Below are 14810 nucleotides of genomic sequence, written 5' to 3'. Positions count from 1 at the left end.
CTTGGTCCTCACTTTACCCTTCAGTTTGCTAGGGACTGAACCCAAGAACATCATGAGTCCTGGGATCGAATGAACTGTGCACTCAATACTCAGGAGTGAGTTCCCCATAGCCCTGTGTCAAAGTTCCTTCCCCACTCTGAACTCTCGGGTACAGATGTGGGGACCTGCATGAAAAACCCCCTAAGCTTATTTTTACCAGCTTAGGTTAAAACTTCCCCAAGGTACAAACTATTTCACCTTTTGCCCCTGGACTTTATTGCTGCCACCACCAAGCGTCTAACAAATATAACAGGGAAAGAGCCCGCTTGGAAATGTCTTTCCCCGCAAAATCCTCCCAAACCCTACACCCCCTTTCCTGGGGAAGGTTTGATAAAAATCCTCACCAATTTGCGTAGGTGAACACAGACCCAAACTCTTGGATCTTAAGAACAATGAAAAAGCAATCAGGTTCTTAAAAGAAGAATTTTAATTGAAGAAAAAGTAAAAGAATCACCTCTGTAAAATCACGATGGTAAATACCTTACAGGGTAATCAGATTCAAAACATAGAGAATCCCTCTAGGAAAAACCTTAAGTTACAAAAAGACACAAAAACAGTAAATTGGAATAAGTATGAACACAGTGGGGGTCTAACTAGCTAGGGGGAACACCTTGAACCTTACCCAGCAGGGAGCTAATAATTATAGGGAGTCTGCCCTGCTTGGGAGGCATGGAATGGTATCACAATATCAGAGCAAACATGATGACAGAGAACCTCCTGACGCAGAGCCTTTGTAAATGCTGTGGTGTTTCTCTAACCTCTTATTGACTTTGGCTTCCAGAATCAATTTTCTTTATTAGCTGATGAATCTCTTCAAAAGACTTTCTGTACTGAATCTAGATAAATTATTTAAGCAGTAAATTGTTTCTACTCCAACTGTGTTACAATGTGGTGATTTAATAGGATATAGCGCTAGGTTGAGGTTTAGGAACAAGGTCACCCTGAACGGAACATCTGAACATTAATAGGAACACTAATAAATGATACCTAAGGCCAAGAACTGGTGTACATCAGAGGCAATTAATAGGAAATAGGTTTGCAGCAGAATACTCGGATCTGGCAGCACGTCTAAGAGGAAGAAGTCGTAGGAGACCATGGCATTAATTATTTATGCAAGTGAGTAGCTGTGTTTGAAAGAAGAGTGCAACATTTGAACTGGACAAGATGTTATATTGTGGTAAATGATTGTACCCTGTCTTTTTCATACCTGGTGAAAGCTGAGCTGCCATCCATGTCTGTGGAATGTATCTAATGTATCTATGTGACCTTGTGGTCTTACCCTGAGACTCCCAGAGAAACAGAATCTAAAGTGTTCCAGTGAAGGGAACATTAGAGCATGGTCAGCAATTCAAGCAACAGTAACAATGGTCCTCAAAGACATTAACCACTAACGGCATCACCCTGCTGTATATCCACGTACTCAGGAGAACAGCACAGCTTCAAAACAAAGGGGTAGCTACTGGACACAGACACACGCGGGATCTCTCATCAGCAGTGATAGTGATATCCATCTATGGGCCTGATTCTCATTTCATTTATGCCCCGTGACTCCACTGATTTCAGCAGAATTACTTTTGATTTACACTGGTTCCACTTGTCATGGGCTGAGAAGCTTCAGGGCGAAAATTCTAATGTGAGAGAATTCTGCTTCTGAGAGTAATGTTGGCCTAACAGGTCATAGCATTTGAATCCACGTTGATAGCTCACAACGGGAAATAATTGCACTAAATGGCAGCTGAAGTGCATGGAGACACAGAAAGGACTGCTAGCTACAGAAACACCGTTATTCGTACCAAGAACATTATTACACACTTCTGTGCTAAAATCCTAAAAACAAAGGGCCACGTTCTTTTTCAATAGCCCATTTCAGAGATCAAAAGGCTAATAGATGTTTTCAGCAAAACAAAATACCATGCAGAATTTGATTTTTCCTAACTTGGCATTTGATTCTTTGTAAACTCAAGTTAAACTCAAGTTAAACCTCCGATTTAAAGAGCTGTTTTGACCCTATGGAAGGAATGCAACAATCCCTCTACATGAGGGTAGAAGTCAGTTGAATAAGGGATCTTGACTGATGTCTTGCTTGAGCTCATCCTTTCCCAAACATGCTGGTCTGTATACATGTGAGACAGGAGCTGACAAAGGGCCTACTGAATGTTCCTGCTCTTGGAAGGCCAGTATTTTAACACGAGTCAAATTGGTTGTAGTAAATGTAAATTTACTGATTGTAAGTGTGCTGGATCAGAGTCTGTAGTCAGTAACAATTGCTCCGCGCTGCTTTGGTAGTGCAAAGCAGGCAGAAATGCTGTGCCTACTGCTTTTCAAGATGACCGTTATTATTTCAATTTTTCCTCGTGCTCCCCCTGGCTGTTTGCTGTACCCATCTGTTTTCTTTTGTCTTCTGCTCACAAGGTAAACTCCCCTGTGGTTCTGTTCTGTGATTGTATGGTGCCAGCGCAATGGGTTCTTGGTCTTTGAGTGAGAACCCTAGGCACTGCCACAGTACAAATATATTAATAATAATAATAGCAAGGACATTCCCAAGTGCCACGTGGAGGCAAAAGGCCTGATTCTCATTTGCACTAAGGACCTTTTACGCCACTCCGGCAGTTTAAAGGGACCTTAAAGTGGATGTAACTGGACAGCTCTTTTACACTGCCAGAGACTAAGTGTAAATGAAAATCAGGCTCCAAGTGTTTTGAGCTGACTAGTTAGTGGCACGGTAAATTGTTGTATAGATGGAGCCTAATTATGTAGGGGAAATAGTGAGACCAATTCTGTGTGAATTGGTGTCAAATGGACAAAGAAATCAAATTGCAAAAAACCTATTCCCCTGTTTTTTAGCTACTTCTTTGAGTTCTAGTAACTGAAACCTCTGGATTAAAGCTGAAGGTAGCAGCAATATGCTCCACATAATACAAATGAAGAATGGCCTTTGGGGCTCTTGGGAAATCATTTTTGAGTCCTTAAACTGGGAGAAGTTTGTGCACCTCAGCTTACACAGCCCCTGGGCTCCCTAAGTATGGAGAGTCTGTGACTTTCTAATTGAGGGAAATAGCAAGTGTGCTCTACGCTCTTCCTAAATGAGTGCTATGCACTTGGCTGAATTTATGATAGCACTTTTGTTTTGCATTTTGGGATTAATGTAAATATATTGACTTGTATCCGCAACAGGGCTGCTTCAGAGAACTCTGCTTGCCCTTGGCAGAGGGGATAAGCTGCAGGCAGCAGTGTCGATTCATTAATTCATTTCTCGCATACTTGTTTTCTCTATCTAGTGAATTACTGTGTTTTTCTCAGACTGAATAACTAATACCTTATTGATTAAAGCATTTAAATATTTACACTTACCTTTCCTGGGTGCCTGTGCCCTGCCTTTTCTATTAACCATTTCAGATCTCAAATGACATTTTTATTCCTTTCTCTACACAATACAATTATATACAATCATCTACCTTTTTACATGTAGCTATCATGTCACTACTTAAGGCAGTAGTCTGGTCTAGTGGTTAAGAGTGGGAAGCTGGAAGTCAGGAAATCTGTTTTTTATTCACCTCTGTCGCTCACTTTTTTTCCTCTCTTGGACAAGCCACTTAATATTTCTGTAAAAAGAAAAGGCGGACTTGTGGCACCTTAGAGACTAACAAATTTATTTGAGCATAAGCTTTCGTGTACTATATGTTCCATATAGCACTAAATGTTCCATTCTATGCATCCGATGAGGTGGGCTGTAGCCCACGAAAACTTATGGTCAAATAAATTTGTTAGTCTCTAAGATGCCACAAGTACTCCTGTTCTTTTTGCAGATACAGACTAACACGGCTGCTACTCTGAAACCTGTCACTTAATATTTCTGTGTCTCCATTTATTAAATGGGGAGTGTGATACTTAGGTTGCTCTGCACTTATCAGATGTGTCGATATAACATTTCACTTAGGGGGTGTGATTTTTTACCAATGTAGTTATACCTGTAAAAGCCCCAGTGTAGATGCAGTTATTACCAGTGTAAAGGTGACCTAGAGTGATGTAATTATTCCCCTTCCCATATGGGAACAGCTATATCTGTATAAAGTAACTTTATGCCATTATAATTATATCCATACTAAGATACTAGAACTATACTGGATTAGTTAAGGCAGCTCTACATGCTAGTGTAGATAAGTCCTTATCTACCTTTCCAAAGCACCTTGAGATTCTTAGATGGAAGGTGGTTTATAAGGCTATTATTATTACCACCAGAGATTATGAATTAATTATTGTGGGTATTATGACACTAGCATAAAAATGATTCTGTAATCTGGGGCTGAGCTCTCCTGAGAGTGAATTTGGACCATGTGATGGGCTGAAATTAAAGGCCCAGGTGAAGTTTTAGTGCTCGTTCTGGATCTGTGTGTTGCTTTCTCAAGTAAAAAAGGAAGTTTATGGGCTGGATAATAGAAACCCTGGCAGTTTCACTTCATAACTCTTTATGTAAATTGCATGTAAATGAGCTCAACCTGGTTCCAGTAATCAGCTATGAATAGAAAATTCAAAGAACACAACCAAACAAAACAGAATATAGATCTCTGGGCGGGAGAGAGGGGGGGAAATCTAATGTTTTAAGTAACCCCTCTGCTCCTGGGAGCATTCTCACCCATTTATTTTATTGGTCATTCTCTGTAAGTCTTTTCATATTACTCAAGCATCCGGTGTACGTGGAGAGGAGTAGGGGTCCGGTGTGTGAATGTGGAAGGGTTATTTGGGGTACTAGTAAGAGGAAGAGGTATGTGTTATGGAGTTGAATGTGTTGGTTGGTTGGAGCAAAGGCACATGTGCCGTGGCAGAGTCTGTGTGGGTAGGTAGAAGTGAATGAAAATTTAGCCCTAAGTGCTTTGCTTTGTGTTCGTGGATCTGTGTCTTGGGGGGGTGTTCTGCGTGCGGAGCAGGGAGTTCTGTGGGGGGGGGGACGTAGTGGGTGCAGAGCGTGTGTGTTATGTAGGGTGTTTGCAGTGGGGTGTATGGTATGGGGGGGGCATGCGATGTGCACGTAGGGTGGGTGCAATGGGTGGTACGATGTGGCCTGTGGATGTGCCATGTGTTAAGTAGGGTGGGTGTGTCGGGGGGTGTGCTGGGCAAAGCACACTTTCCTTGTAACTTTGCTTGCCATTGCTAGAGCAATAAAGGGGACAGGGACAGGGGGGCGAAGAGAGAAGAATGAAGGGTCTGGGAGCAAGAGCAGTGGAGTTCACTTCTGAGTGCCTTTCCTAACAGCTGCTGCTAAGGGCAACCAGCCCCTTCTGCTCTTCCTGCCAGAAGGAATTAACCATGGGGAGAGGAAACCCCCGAATGACACAGCACAGCAGCCACATGCCCTTGTATGTGCCTGTCCCAGGGCAGCCGGTCCCTGTGGACAGAGGAAGCCCAGCACCCCTGGACCAGAGAGGTGGGCCCAATCCAGCCGATTAAAGAGAGCTGGGCTACACCTGGCCTATAAAGGGCTGCTCGTGGGCAGATGGGGGAAGGAGACAGGCTGTGCCCTAGGGAGGGAAAGCCACCCCAGAGCAGAGCTAGCTCCTGTGCTGGGTCCCAGGAGCAAGGGACGACTCAGCCCCGGGGGGGAGCAGAGCTGACTGAAAGTGGGAAGCTGCAGGGAGCAGACAAAGTGCAAAGGCCCCTGGGAGGGGTGGCCCTGAAGCCTGAGGCTAAGGATTGAGTTAGTGAGGCAGCACATGCTTTGCAGCTGGGGCAGAAGCCTGGCCCAATGACAGTGCCTCCTTCCTCATTGTCTTAAAGCCTCATCAGTGGAATATAACAACCTCCCCAGCCCTTCATGCAATTACCCCTGGCCTGACAGCGGAGGGGGAGCCCCACTGGGAGCATTCCTCTATGCAGGGCTCTAGATTAATGAGACATTCTGGCTGCAGACTGCAGGGCAGATATGGCATCTCTGGCAGGGGCCTGCTTTACCCCCTTCCCTGGGGAACCTCAGGGGTATGGAAATGCCTGGCTCCCTTTTTGCACAGAGAAGGTCCCAGCCTCTGTGTGGACAGCATGGGGGATGTGACCAAGATGAACACAAGAACACACGAGTGGCCATAAGGGGTCACACCAATGCTCCAGCTAGCCCAGTGTCCTGTCTCTGCCAGAGGCTGCTGCCAGGTGCTTCAGGGGGAATGAACAGAACAGGGCAATTTCCAGTGATCCATCCCCTGTCGTCCAGCCCCAGCTTCTGGCAGTTGGAGGTTTAGGGATGGCTCATTTGTTACCAGCTTTTGTGCTGAACTCATTGGGGCTCTCTCCATGTAACCTCTGGAGTGCTTTTCCCCCTCTCCCATTTTCACACTTCCTAGCCAGGTGCACGAGCAGGCTCCAATACGGACTCCCAGCATTGTCCCCCAGGCAGCATCACAAGCCGGCACTGCACTTTCCAGCAGGAATGCTTCGTTTGGCAGGCATCCCACTTTCCACACGCAGCACAGCGCATGCCAGACATTCGTCCAGGCTCAGATTCTGCTCATCCCTCAGGCACTGGAGCCTAATACACACAATGACCCCCTGCATGCCTGTTACACGCCCCCACCCTACTTGGAGCTTGTTATCCCTAAGTAGAAGGCTGGCCCCAGGCTCAAGTCCCTGCTTTGGTACAAGCTTCCCTTGGGCAAGTCTCTTATTTTCTCTGGACCTCAGTTCCCCATATGTACAATGGGGTTAGTGCTTCCCTGCCTCTACAGGTTGTTGTGAGGGTAAAGATGGTGAGGTGCTCAGATGCTGTGGTAGTGGGGAGCATGTAGATGCCCGAGGCTATCTTGTGGTCCCTTCCCCCCAAATGTGACACTTTCCATCCTACTGGTCCTTTCCTCCTGATGAAATGTTTCAGGGTAAATATTCCTAGTCCTGCTCTGAGGCCCATACGGATCCGATACACCTTCCCTCTGTGGTGACCACCTGTGAACATTCACAGTGTGAAACATCCCTCCAAATATTAGCCATGTTAGGGGGAAGGAGGACCAGTGGACTATCCTGAGGATAGACATACAGTTTAATCCTCACCCACTACTCTGAACTGGCTCAGCATACACCTTTGTGAGTCAGTTTTGCCTCCTCACTTTCAGATGTCATCTGCCCCCACTGAGGACGTATAATACCTGTAGTTTAAAAATATGGAAAGATGCTGGCTCAAGAGCTCTTTTAAAGGGCTGGAATACCAACTGTAAGGACTCTAGGTGCGTGGGCTCTGTTGCTTAGCAGTATGTGTGGCTTTGTTTGCGCGTGCACGCCCAGGAGAGTTAAAAGAGGAAATAGATTGCAAAGATTCCAGAAAAAGTGATATTATGAGAATACATAGAAACTACGTACTGCCAAGATCAGGAGGGGGAAGCTCAAGTGATGGAGACACACAATTAAGAGATGTAACAAGCAGTGAATGACAAACATATCCCATGTCAATAGGATTCCTGCATCTTTATACTTCTCTCTATCCATTCCCTTCCACAGCTTCAGCACCAGCTTGCCTCCTGTACTTCACTTGATTTCATTGCAGGCACTATGTTAAAGACAGTAATCTGAGGCTGACGACCACCCCAGTGACTTATGTGAATTTTAGTTAGTTCTTTCCTGTATATTTCCCAAACAAGTGGGCGACCTAAGCCACAGAGAACTGGGAGTGCCTTCAGAGCCAGTATAGAAGCTGTAAGCCCCACGAACCCCAAATACATTTTTTATTATTATTATTTCAAGCTCAGACCTGTAAGGCCTACAGAGTCTTTCAGGCCTGGACCTTGTGCAGCTCCTTGGCTCGACTAAAATGTAGTTTTCTGAGCAAAACCCACCTTTCCTTCAGATTCAGCTGTTATGTGCTGTAGATTCATAGTCACGACCAAATATAATCTGGCATGCTATACTCATTTTTCATAAGTGTTTAGCAAACAAAACATTTTTAAAAACCCAGCCAAGTGAGGCCAACAAGATTTCTCTGTAAATATGATGCACAACCCTAATTATCACTTTAGGGGAAAGCAGTGCAAGCTACCTGACTCATGAAAACCCCAGCATATCGTGGGTTTCAAATCAAACTGGTTCAGAGCTTATCCATCTGGATATCTGGCAAGTAAGATTTGCCAACAGAGGAAAGCTGCATATTTCCAGCACTAACACTTTGGATTTCGATGTTATGGGAAATAACAAAAGTCTATTTTCTACTAGACCTTTTACTAAAAGCAAGTGCATTTCGCATGACCTTCAACTGCTTATTCAATTAACCTTGAAATAGACAGTACAGCTGTTGCCAGGTTATTTTGTAGAGATCTTGATCAAGAAAGCAGTGAGGATACATGCAACTTATAAACAGAAGACATATCCTGATCTCATCAAGGGGTTTGTATGCCTTAATCCCTTATCACAAATAGCAGGGGTATAAATTCATCAGTACTGGTGATACATATAATCTTGCAAGTTTCAGCCATTTATTAATTAACAATAGGCCTCCATGAGCAGTCAGCAGCTGGGTTCCTGCTCTCATTGCTTTAAATTCTTCCTTCCTGATTTTTTGTTTAATGTTTGCACCTGCGCTGAAGGGCTCTTTCACTGCAAAGTCCCCCAGAGGGTTTCAGATGCATCTATTTTCAACTAGCAGCTTCTCAGAGCTGTTTCACTCACCACGGTTTAGAGAAAGCGGCAAAACACATGCCAAGGCAGAACATTATGAAGTGAATAAAGGACCCTACCTGCCCTGGAAGCAGCAGAGGTTAGCAATTAACTTGAATTGAAGGACTAAATTTAAAAGTATCTCTATATATCTAGTTGTATCATTCAAAACCAATTTATATGACAACAACCACTCAGACATGCCAGCAGCAGCTTTGAGTGCGTGTTCATCAGCTAGGCTGCTTGGGAGATCATGGCCAGTGATTGCCATGTCACTGTCACTTCTGGGCCCACCAGGAAACCAGAGTGACAGAGATTGAATGATCAGAAATAAATGTCAAACAATGGGGAGTCACCGTGGGGTTTTCAAAAGAGAGGGCCAGGTGTGCCATAGGTTCCTGGGGGAAAAGATACTCAGCACCCAACTGATGTTTTTTTTTAAAGAAGCTAGGTATTTAAAGCTCTTGAATTTGGAAAAGCAGCAGAGTAATGAAGTGCTCCCTCAGAGTACACGTCTCTGTGCTCATTGGAGAGACAGTGAAAGCCTTTATCACTATTGTTATTTATTATGTATGGCTTTTTATAGCACCACCCACAAGCCGGGCCTTGCTACAAAAACTAAGTTAGTTAAGGAAACTAAAACAAAACAGAGGCTCCGTGAAGAAAAAGGGTTCTGATTGGAGAGGGTGCAGAAAAGAGCCATACAATGATTTGAGGGCTGGAGAAAGTGCCTCACAGGGAAAGACTTAAAGAGCTCAATTTGTTTTTCTTATCAAAAAGAAGATAAGAGATGTGGCTATGTTGCGATATACAAGTACCATTAGGGGGTGAAAACACGGCATACAAAAGGGTTCCTTAATCTGGTAAAAAAAGGCAAAGCAAGAACCAGTGTCTGGAAGTCGTAGCCATGTTCAAATTAGAAATGAGACCCAAAATTTTAACCATAAGGGTGATTGACCATTGGAACCAATTCCCAAAGGAAGTGGTGGATTCACGACCTCATCATGTGGTCAGATCCAGACTGGTTACCTGTCTAGAAGATAGGATTTAGTCACACACAAATTACTTGGCTCAATACAGGGGTAACTGGGTGAAATTTTCTGGCCTGTGTTATACAGGAGGCTAGACTAGATGTTCTAATGGGTCCTTCTGGCCTTAGCATCAGTGACTCTATGAACCTATTTCTATCTTAAAATAAAGAGCTTGATTCCCACAAGATCTGCACTGGATTCTACCAGCACAGACCGTCACACAAGGACCCTGGCAAGGGACGTCCACCCTGAGAGAAAGGGGGCCTCAGCAGCCGAAGATACCCATAAACCTTGCACTGCCCTCGTCCCAAAAATGGGCAGAAAAGTACATCCCCTGGGCAGTCTCTGCCAGCAGGGGCTCCGGATGTAACTCCAAGCTGCCCCACCCTGGCAGGTCCCCCAGGGAGAGGGACAATGCGAAAGCAGGACAACCCACTCCTTCGGGACCAGCTGCTACTGCTGGAAGTCTGCTAAGGATGCTAAGGATGGAAAGTGAGCCTGCAAGGAGGCAGGTCATGGGTACAGAGGGGTCAATTCACACAACTCTGAAATGCAGCTACCACCGGGGTACAGCTGAGGGTTCACGCAGTGCAGCAATGGCATACGTCAGCTTAGGGCAAGGAGCGAAGAAACGTGCTGGAGCCAGTGAGGGTATGTCTACACAGCGAACCGCCCAGCCCTGTCGACAGACTTGGATAGCAAGGCTTGTGCTGCCAGTGAATCTGGCGCTTTGAACCTAGCTGTGCAGACGAACCCCAGGGGTCCGCCTGTCAGAGTGGATAGGCACCTGCAGTCACTATTAATCAGCAGCAGCAGGCTTAGCTCTTACCTAACACCGCGCGGCTCTCCAAGCCCTTTACAAAGGAGGTCACGATCATTATCCCCATTTTACAGAGGGCAAAACTAAAGTTAGTTATTTCGGGCCTGACTGTGTAAAGGGCTGAGCGCTGACGATTCCAGCTGAGACTGCAGGGGGATTTTAGAGAGGCAGAATAAAATAACCTGCACTGGGATTTTTCCAGGGCTATGGAGCTAGCACCACAGCTCATGAGAAATGCTGGAGATGGCTATAAACCATCAGGCTTTGTGCATTGGCATCTTCATCCCACCCAGAAAGACAGCACCACGTTGCACCCCAACTGAGACACTGGGCCAACAGCAAGGATCCAGTGCTGTCACCACCACTTTCCTGAAGGTCTCTCGTCCAAGGACTGATTCCATTCAGCTTGGTATACACGTTTGGGGGTTTGTGCAATTCCTAAAGCCTGAATTCTCACCTCTGCTCTGCCTGAATTTAAGGAGGATTTTTCATCACCACCGAGACAGTATGAAAAATGTTTCACACTGAAGATGAAAGCAAAGAATGTTGCTCATCTGAGGACTTGGATAATACAAGGTGATTTTCCATTCTGACTGGAATTTGGCTGCTATTTCAGTTCTCTGGACTCACAGTAGTGGGAAGGCAAACCGTTGAAAACAAATGAACTCATTAAAAGAAAGAGAGAGATACACAACAATTAACTGAAATTCTCAAGAATCAAATTATCACAAAAATAATTTGGGTTTTGCAATCTCAGTTGCATTTTTTGCTGATCCTGTGTTCAAGCACTCCTGTATCATTTACTCACTGTACAAACCTTAATTGTAATGGTTGGATGTGATCCAAAATCCATGATGTAGAAATGATAAGTAACTGGGTGCACAAATTAGAACAATTATATCTAAATCAAATTCAATTCATCATGTAATCACAAAGATCAACATACCAAAGGGCACTTGCACTACATTAAAAGCCTGGGAGATAACAATTGAACAAGGTTCCCTACGAGTGTGACTGGAGATGAAAAAAGTGATTGATTGATTTATTGCAGAGTTTGGCAGAGCTCTGGGAACTCTGAAAAAATGTGAACTTTCATTTTACCTGTAGGAAAGCTTTTCACAACCTAAAATTCCTTTCAACATATATGAGATGAGTCGACAAGCATTCTGCTGAGACTGCCGTCCCCTCATTTTGGCAGCTGGCAGATAGAACGCTGCTCCAGCCTACTTCTACCCCCTTACAAGGAAGCTCATTGAGAAGTGCAATACTTTGGGCTGCCTGTCATCCTTCCTAATGAAGAAGCAGCCTGCTGCGTGAAGGGGACTATATCTAGATGCATATCCAGGGGTGGAAAATGATCGGCTGCTCCATCGAGATGGCACAACATTGCAATTCCATGAAAGGAAAAGTGACTCCGAAGGTGATGAGTATGAACACAAAAGTCGATTTGGGGAGAAACTTTATATACTCGTGCTGAGCTGACGCTCTTCATGTCTGTCAGCTTTGCGCTTCATTTGGTAGCTGCGTTCAAGTTTCTCGCCATTATCCCCAGGGACTCACCGGCACTCACTCACTTTTTGGATTTTTTTTAAAACGTTTTTACAGTATTTTTATTTTAAAAACATAAAAGGAAAGAAAGTGGAAATTAGTGATGTCCAGGTGTCCATTAAGTGAATTCTTCTTACCTTTTGCCTTGGCTTCTATGGTACCTAACAAAACCCCTTCTCTGCCCCACTGCATTTAAAGAGTTGGTTTGAATTCCAACTCTCAGCCACAGACCCTTATTCAAAACCCTGTCCCACCTTTAATTGCAACAAAAACAATGATTCAGCCAAGTGAACAGCAACATGTGAGGAGGGTTCATGTCACTGGGCACTGTCACATAGGGTGGAAATTCTGGGGTCAAGGGACACTTCGCCACTACTCCACAGGCAAACAATTGTCAAATCTGATTTTTATTTTTATTTAAATTTGTTGGTGCTTGTAAAAGTGCAAGGGGCTCATTGTGCTGTCAAGAGCCAGGAACAGTGCACCAGAGACACTGAGCTTTGGCACACTGGAAATGAGCTGTTGTCACGAAACTGAAGTGGAACTCGTGCACATGGAACTCGTGATTTCAGATGCCACCATTTTTAGAGGCCCAATTTAAGATGTCTGACAGGGAGCTGATTGTCAGAGGGCACGTGCTCAGCACTTTCTGAAAATCAGACCCCTTCATCAGACTCCTTCATGGTGTGTCAAGCTGGGCACTGCAAAATCATGAGACGCTCTTGAAAATCTTAGCCTACGTGCATGAGACACCCTCTGTTATTATTTCTCAAACTGCCCTGAGTGAATTCCCAGGGTCTACTGTGTCTCCACCAGTTTTGATAGGGAGGGTGTCACCCAAAAGCTAGAGACTTCCACCTGTGCTAACAGGGCTTGGGGGGTTGTCTATGTAAATCGGGGTTCTATTGCCCTTCAAAATGTGTGTCCCGTTCCCACTCACGTGCCCCGCTGACTCAGTGCATTTGACCCAATAGGATTACTACATGCAAATTAATGAAACACAAAGAATTGAGGCCTCTTCCAGTATCACATCCGATTAGTTTGCCTATTTACATGGGCTTGGCTGGGGGGATTGACAGGTAATGTCACAAGGCCACCACCAGCCATGAGCTGCTCGTACTACAGTGGCTAGGGGGAGATGAGGCAGCACGCGCCTTTTGGGTCAGAAATAAAAGATCTTCCTTTATGTTAATACACAGCCCGGATCAAAGTTCCATCACCTTGTGAAGAATCAAATTAGAGCATTTCTAGAGACATAGCAGAAGGTAAACAAGTAATGTGCTGTAGGGCTTACTCAGTATGCAAAAGCTCTTTTATTTCCCCTTAACCACTAACCACATTCTGTTTGATCAATGCAGAAGAAAGCATCTTTGCTCTGGGGCACAAAACAAGTGGCATATAGTAAAGGCGAGGCAGTATTTATCACAGTTAAAGATAAGCAAAACTGCCTTCTGTAGTTTAAGCCGTTAATAAGAGCTACACCCAGCGTTTTGCTATAGGGTACTTACCTGGCTGTTGATTTGCTGTTTTGTATGTGCTTTTTTTCTTCTTTCTTTCTTTCTTTTTTTTTTTTTTTTTTTGGTCAATCTCCTTGTTGCCATTAGAAGTTTATTGGATTCTTGTGTTTAAAATTGCAAGCAGGTACTTTGAATGAGTGTTAGTTCTTTAAATATATGCTGTGTCTTCATGTGTCATGCAGCCAAGCACATCAGAAGCTGCAAAGTAACAGGCAATTACTGCTCTGGAACAGACAAGGCACTCGCTAAAAGAATGTGCTGCCTCTTAAATTATCCATAAACTCTCTAATCGTGCTTCTATTAATACCTGATTTCTGGCACGTGCCTAATTATCATGTTCCTTGTCAAACTGCCACCTTCCTCTGACGAGTGAGTGCCTGTGCCGAGGAGAAGAGGGCAGGCGAAACTGTGAAACTGAAATCTGTTCCGCAAACTTGCAGCGAGGCTGCTTGAAGGCCTGCGTGGTTGCTGAGCGATACGAGCCACGCTGTGTTCCTGCGCCACAACCTGAGCTGCAGGGTGCGTCGGGGGCGACCGCACAGGAATTTTTGTCTCCACAGAACTAGAAAAGCGTTTTTGCACCAGCAGTGCTGAGCTGAGCCCACGCACAGAGTGAACCAGGCTTTCCTCGGGGCCACCTCGCAGCACTCTCTCGCCTGGCCTCCAGTGCCTCCCCCATTATCACACCGCATGTCATTTTGCATTCCCCTCTAAGGGTTTACTTCGGGGAGGAATTGTTTGGAAGCATCACAGAGAGGGTAGTGAGAATCGACACCATGCTGGCCTGTCCAATTCACCATGGCTTCCCCTTGCGCTCTTTGGCAGGAGCCAGCCTCTCTCTCTCTCTCTCCAGAAATTAATAAGGGGCTATCCCTGGCTCCCCTCGAGGTGCTTTCTGTTCTCTGCATTTTACAAACGTGAGCTTGATTCGGAGACTGCAACATGAGAAGGAACAAAGTCACTGACGTTTGGCTCTGTGCAGTCCGCGGTGCAGAGCTGTCAGCAGGAAGACGGTGCACGCACTGTATTGAAGACCTGGTTAGAAATGCCATGCTCCCTTCCTCTTGAACCTTTACACGCTCCAGCAGAAAGAGAATGTGCAATTCATGTCTCATTAAAATTTTTTTGAAATATTATCCTTTTGCCTTCTCTGCATTTCCTCCCTCTTAAACAAAACTAGAGCTTCCTTTGGAGAATACAAGCAATTTGTTACCATAACAACACCTTTTCTCT

The 14810-nt window shown here is 44.9% G+C and overlaps 1 long non-coding RNA gene across 1 annotated transcript in view; it reads right to left on the bottom strand.

The window, feature by feature from the left end:
- LOC119563940 overlaps positions 1-13877 on the bottom strand; it is a 34796-nt gene extending 20919 nt beyond the window's left edge. The window contains exon 1 of the long non-coding RNA XR_006286479.1: positions 13569-13877. This is a non-coding gene — a long non-coding RNA (uncharacterized LOC119563940). The remainder of the gene's footprint in view (positions 1-13568) is intronic.
- Positions 13878-14810: the final 933 nt, after the last annotated feature.

Source organism: Chelonia mydas, chromosome 18 (assembly GCF_015237465.2).
Source record: "Chelonia mydas isolate rCheMyd1 chromosome 18, rCheMyd1.pri.v2, whole genome shotgun sequence".
In the NCBI taxonomy this organism is placed as follows: Eukaryota; Metazoa; Chordata; order Testudines; family Cheloniidae; genus Chelonia; species Chelonia mydas.
The sequence above is the reverse complement of the archived record's forward strand: the minus strand, read 5'-3'. Positions and strand labels throughout refer to the sequence as shown.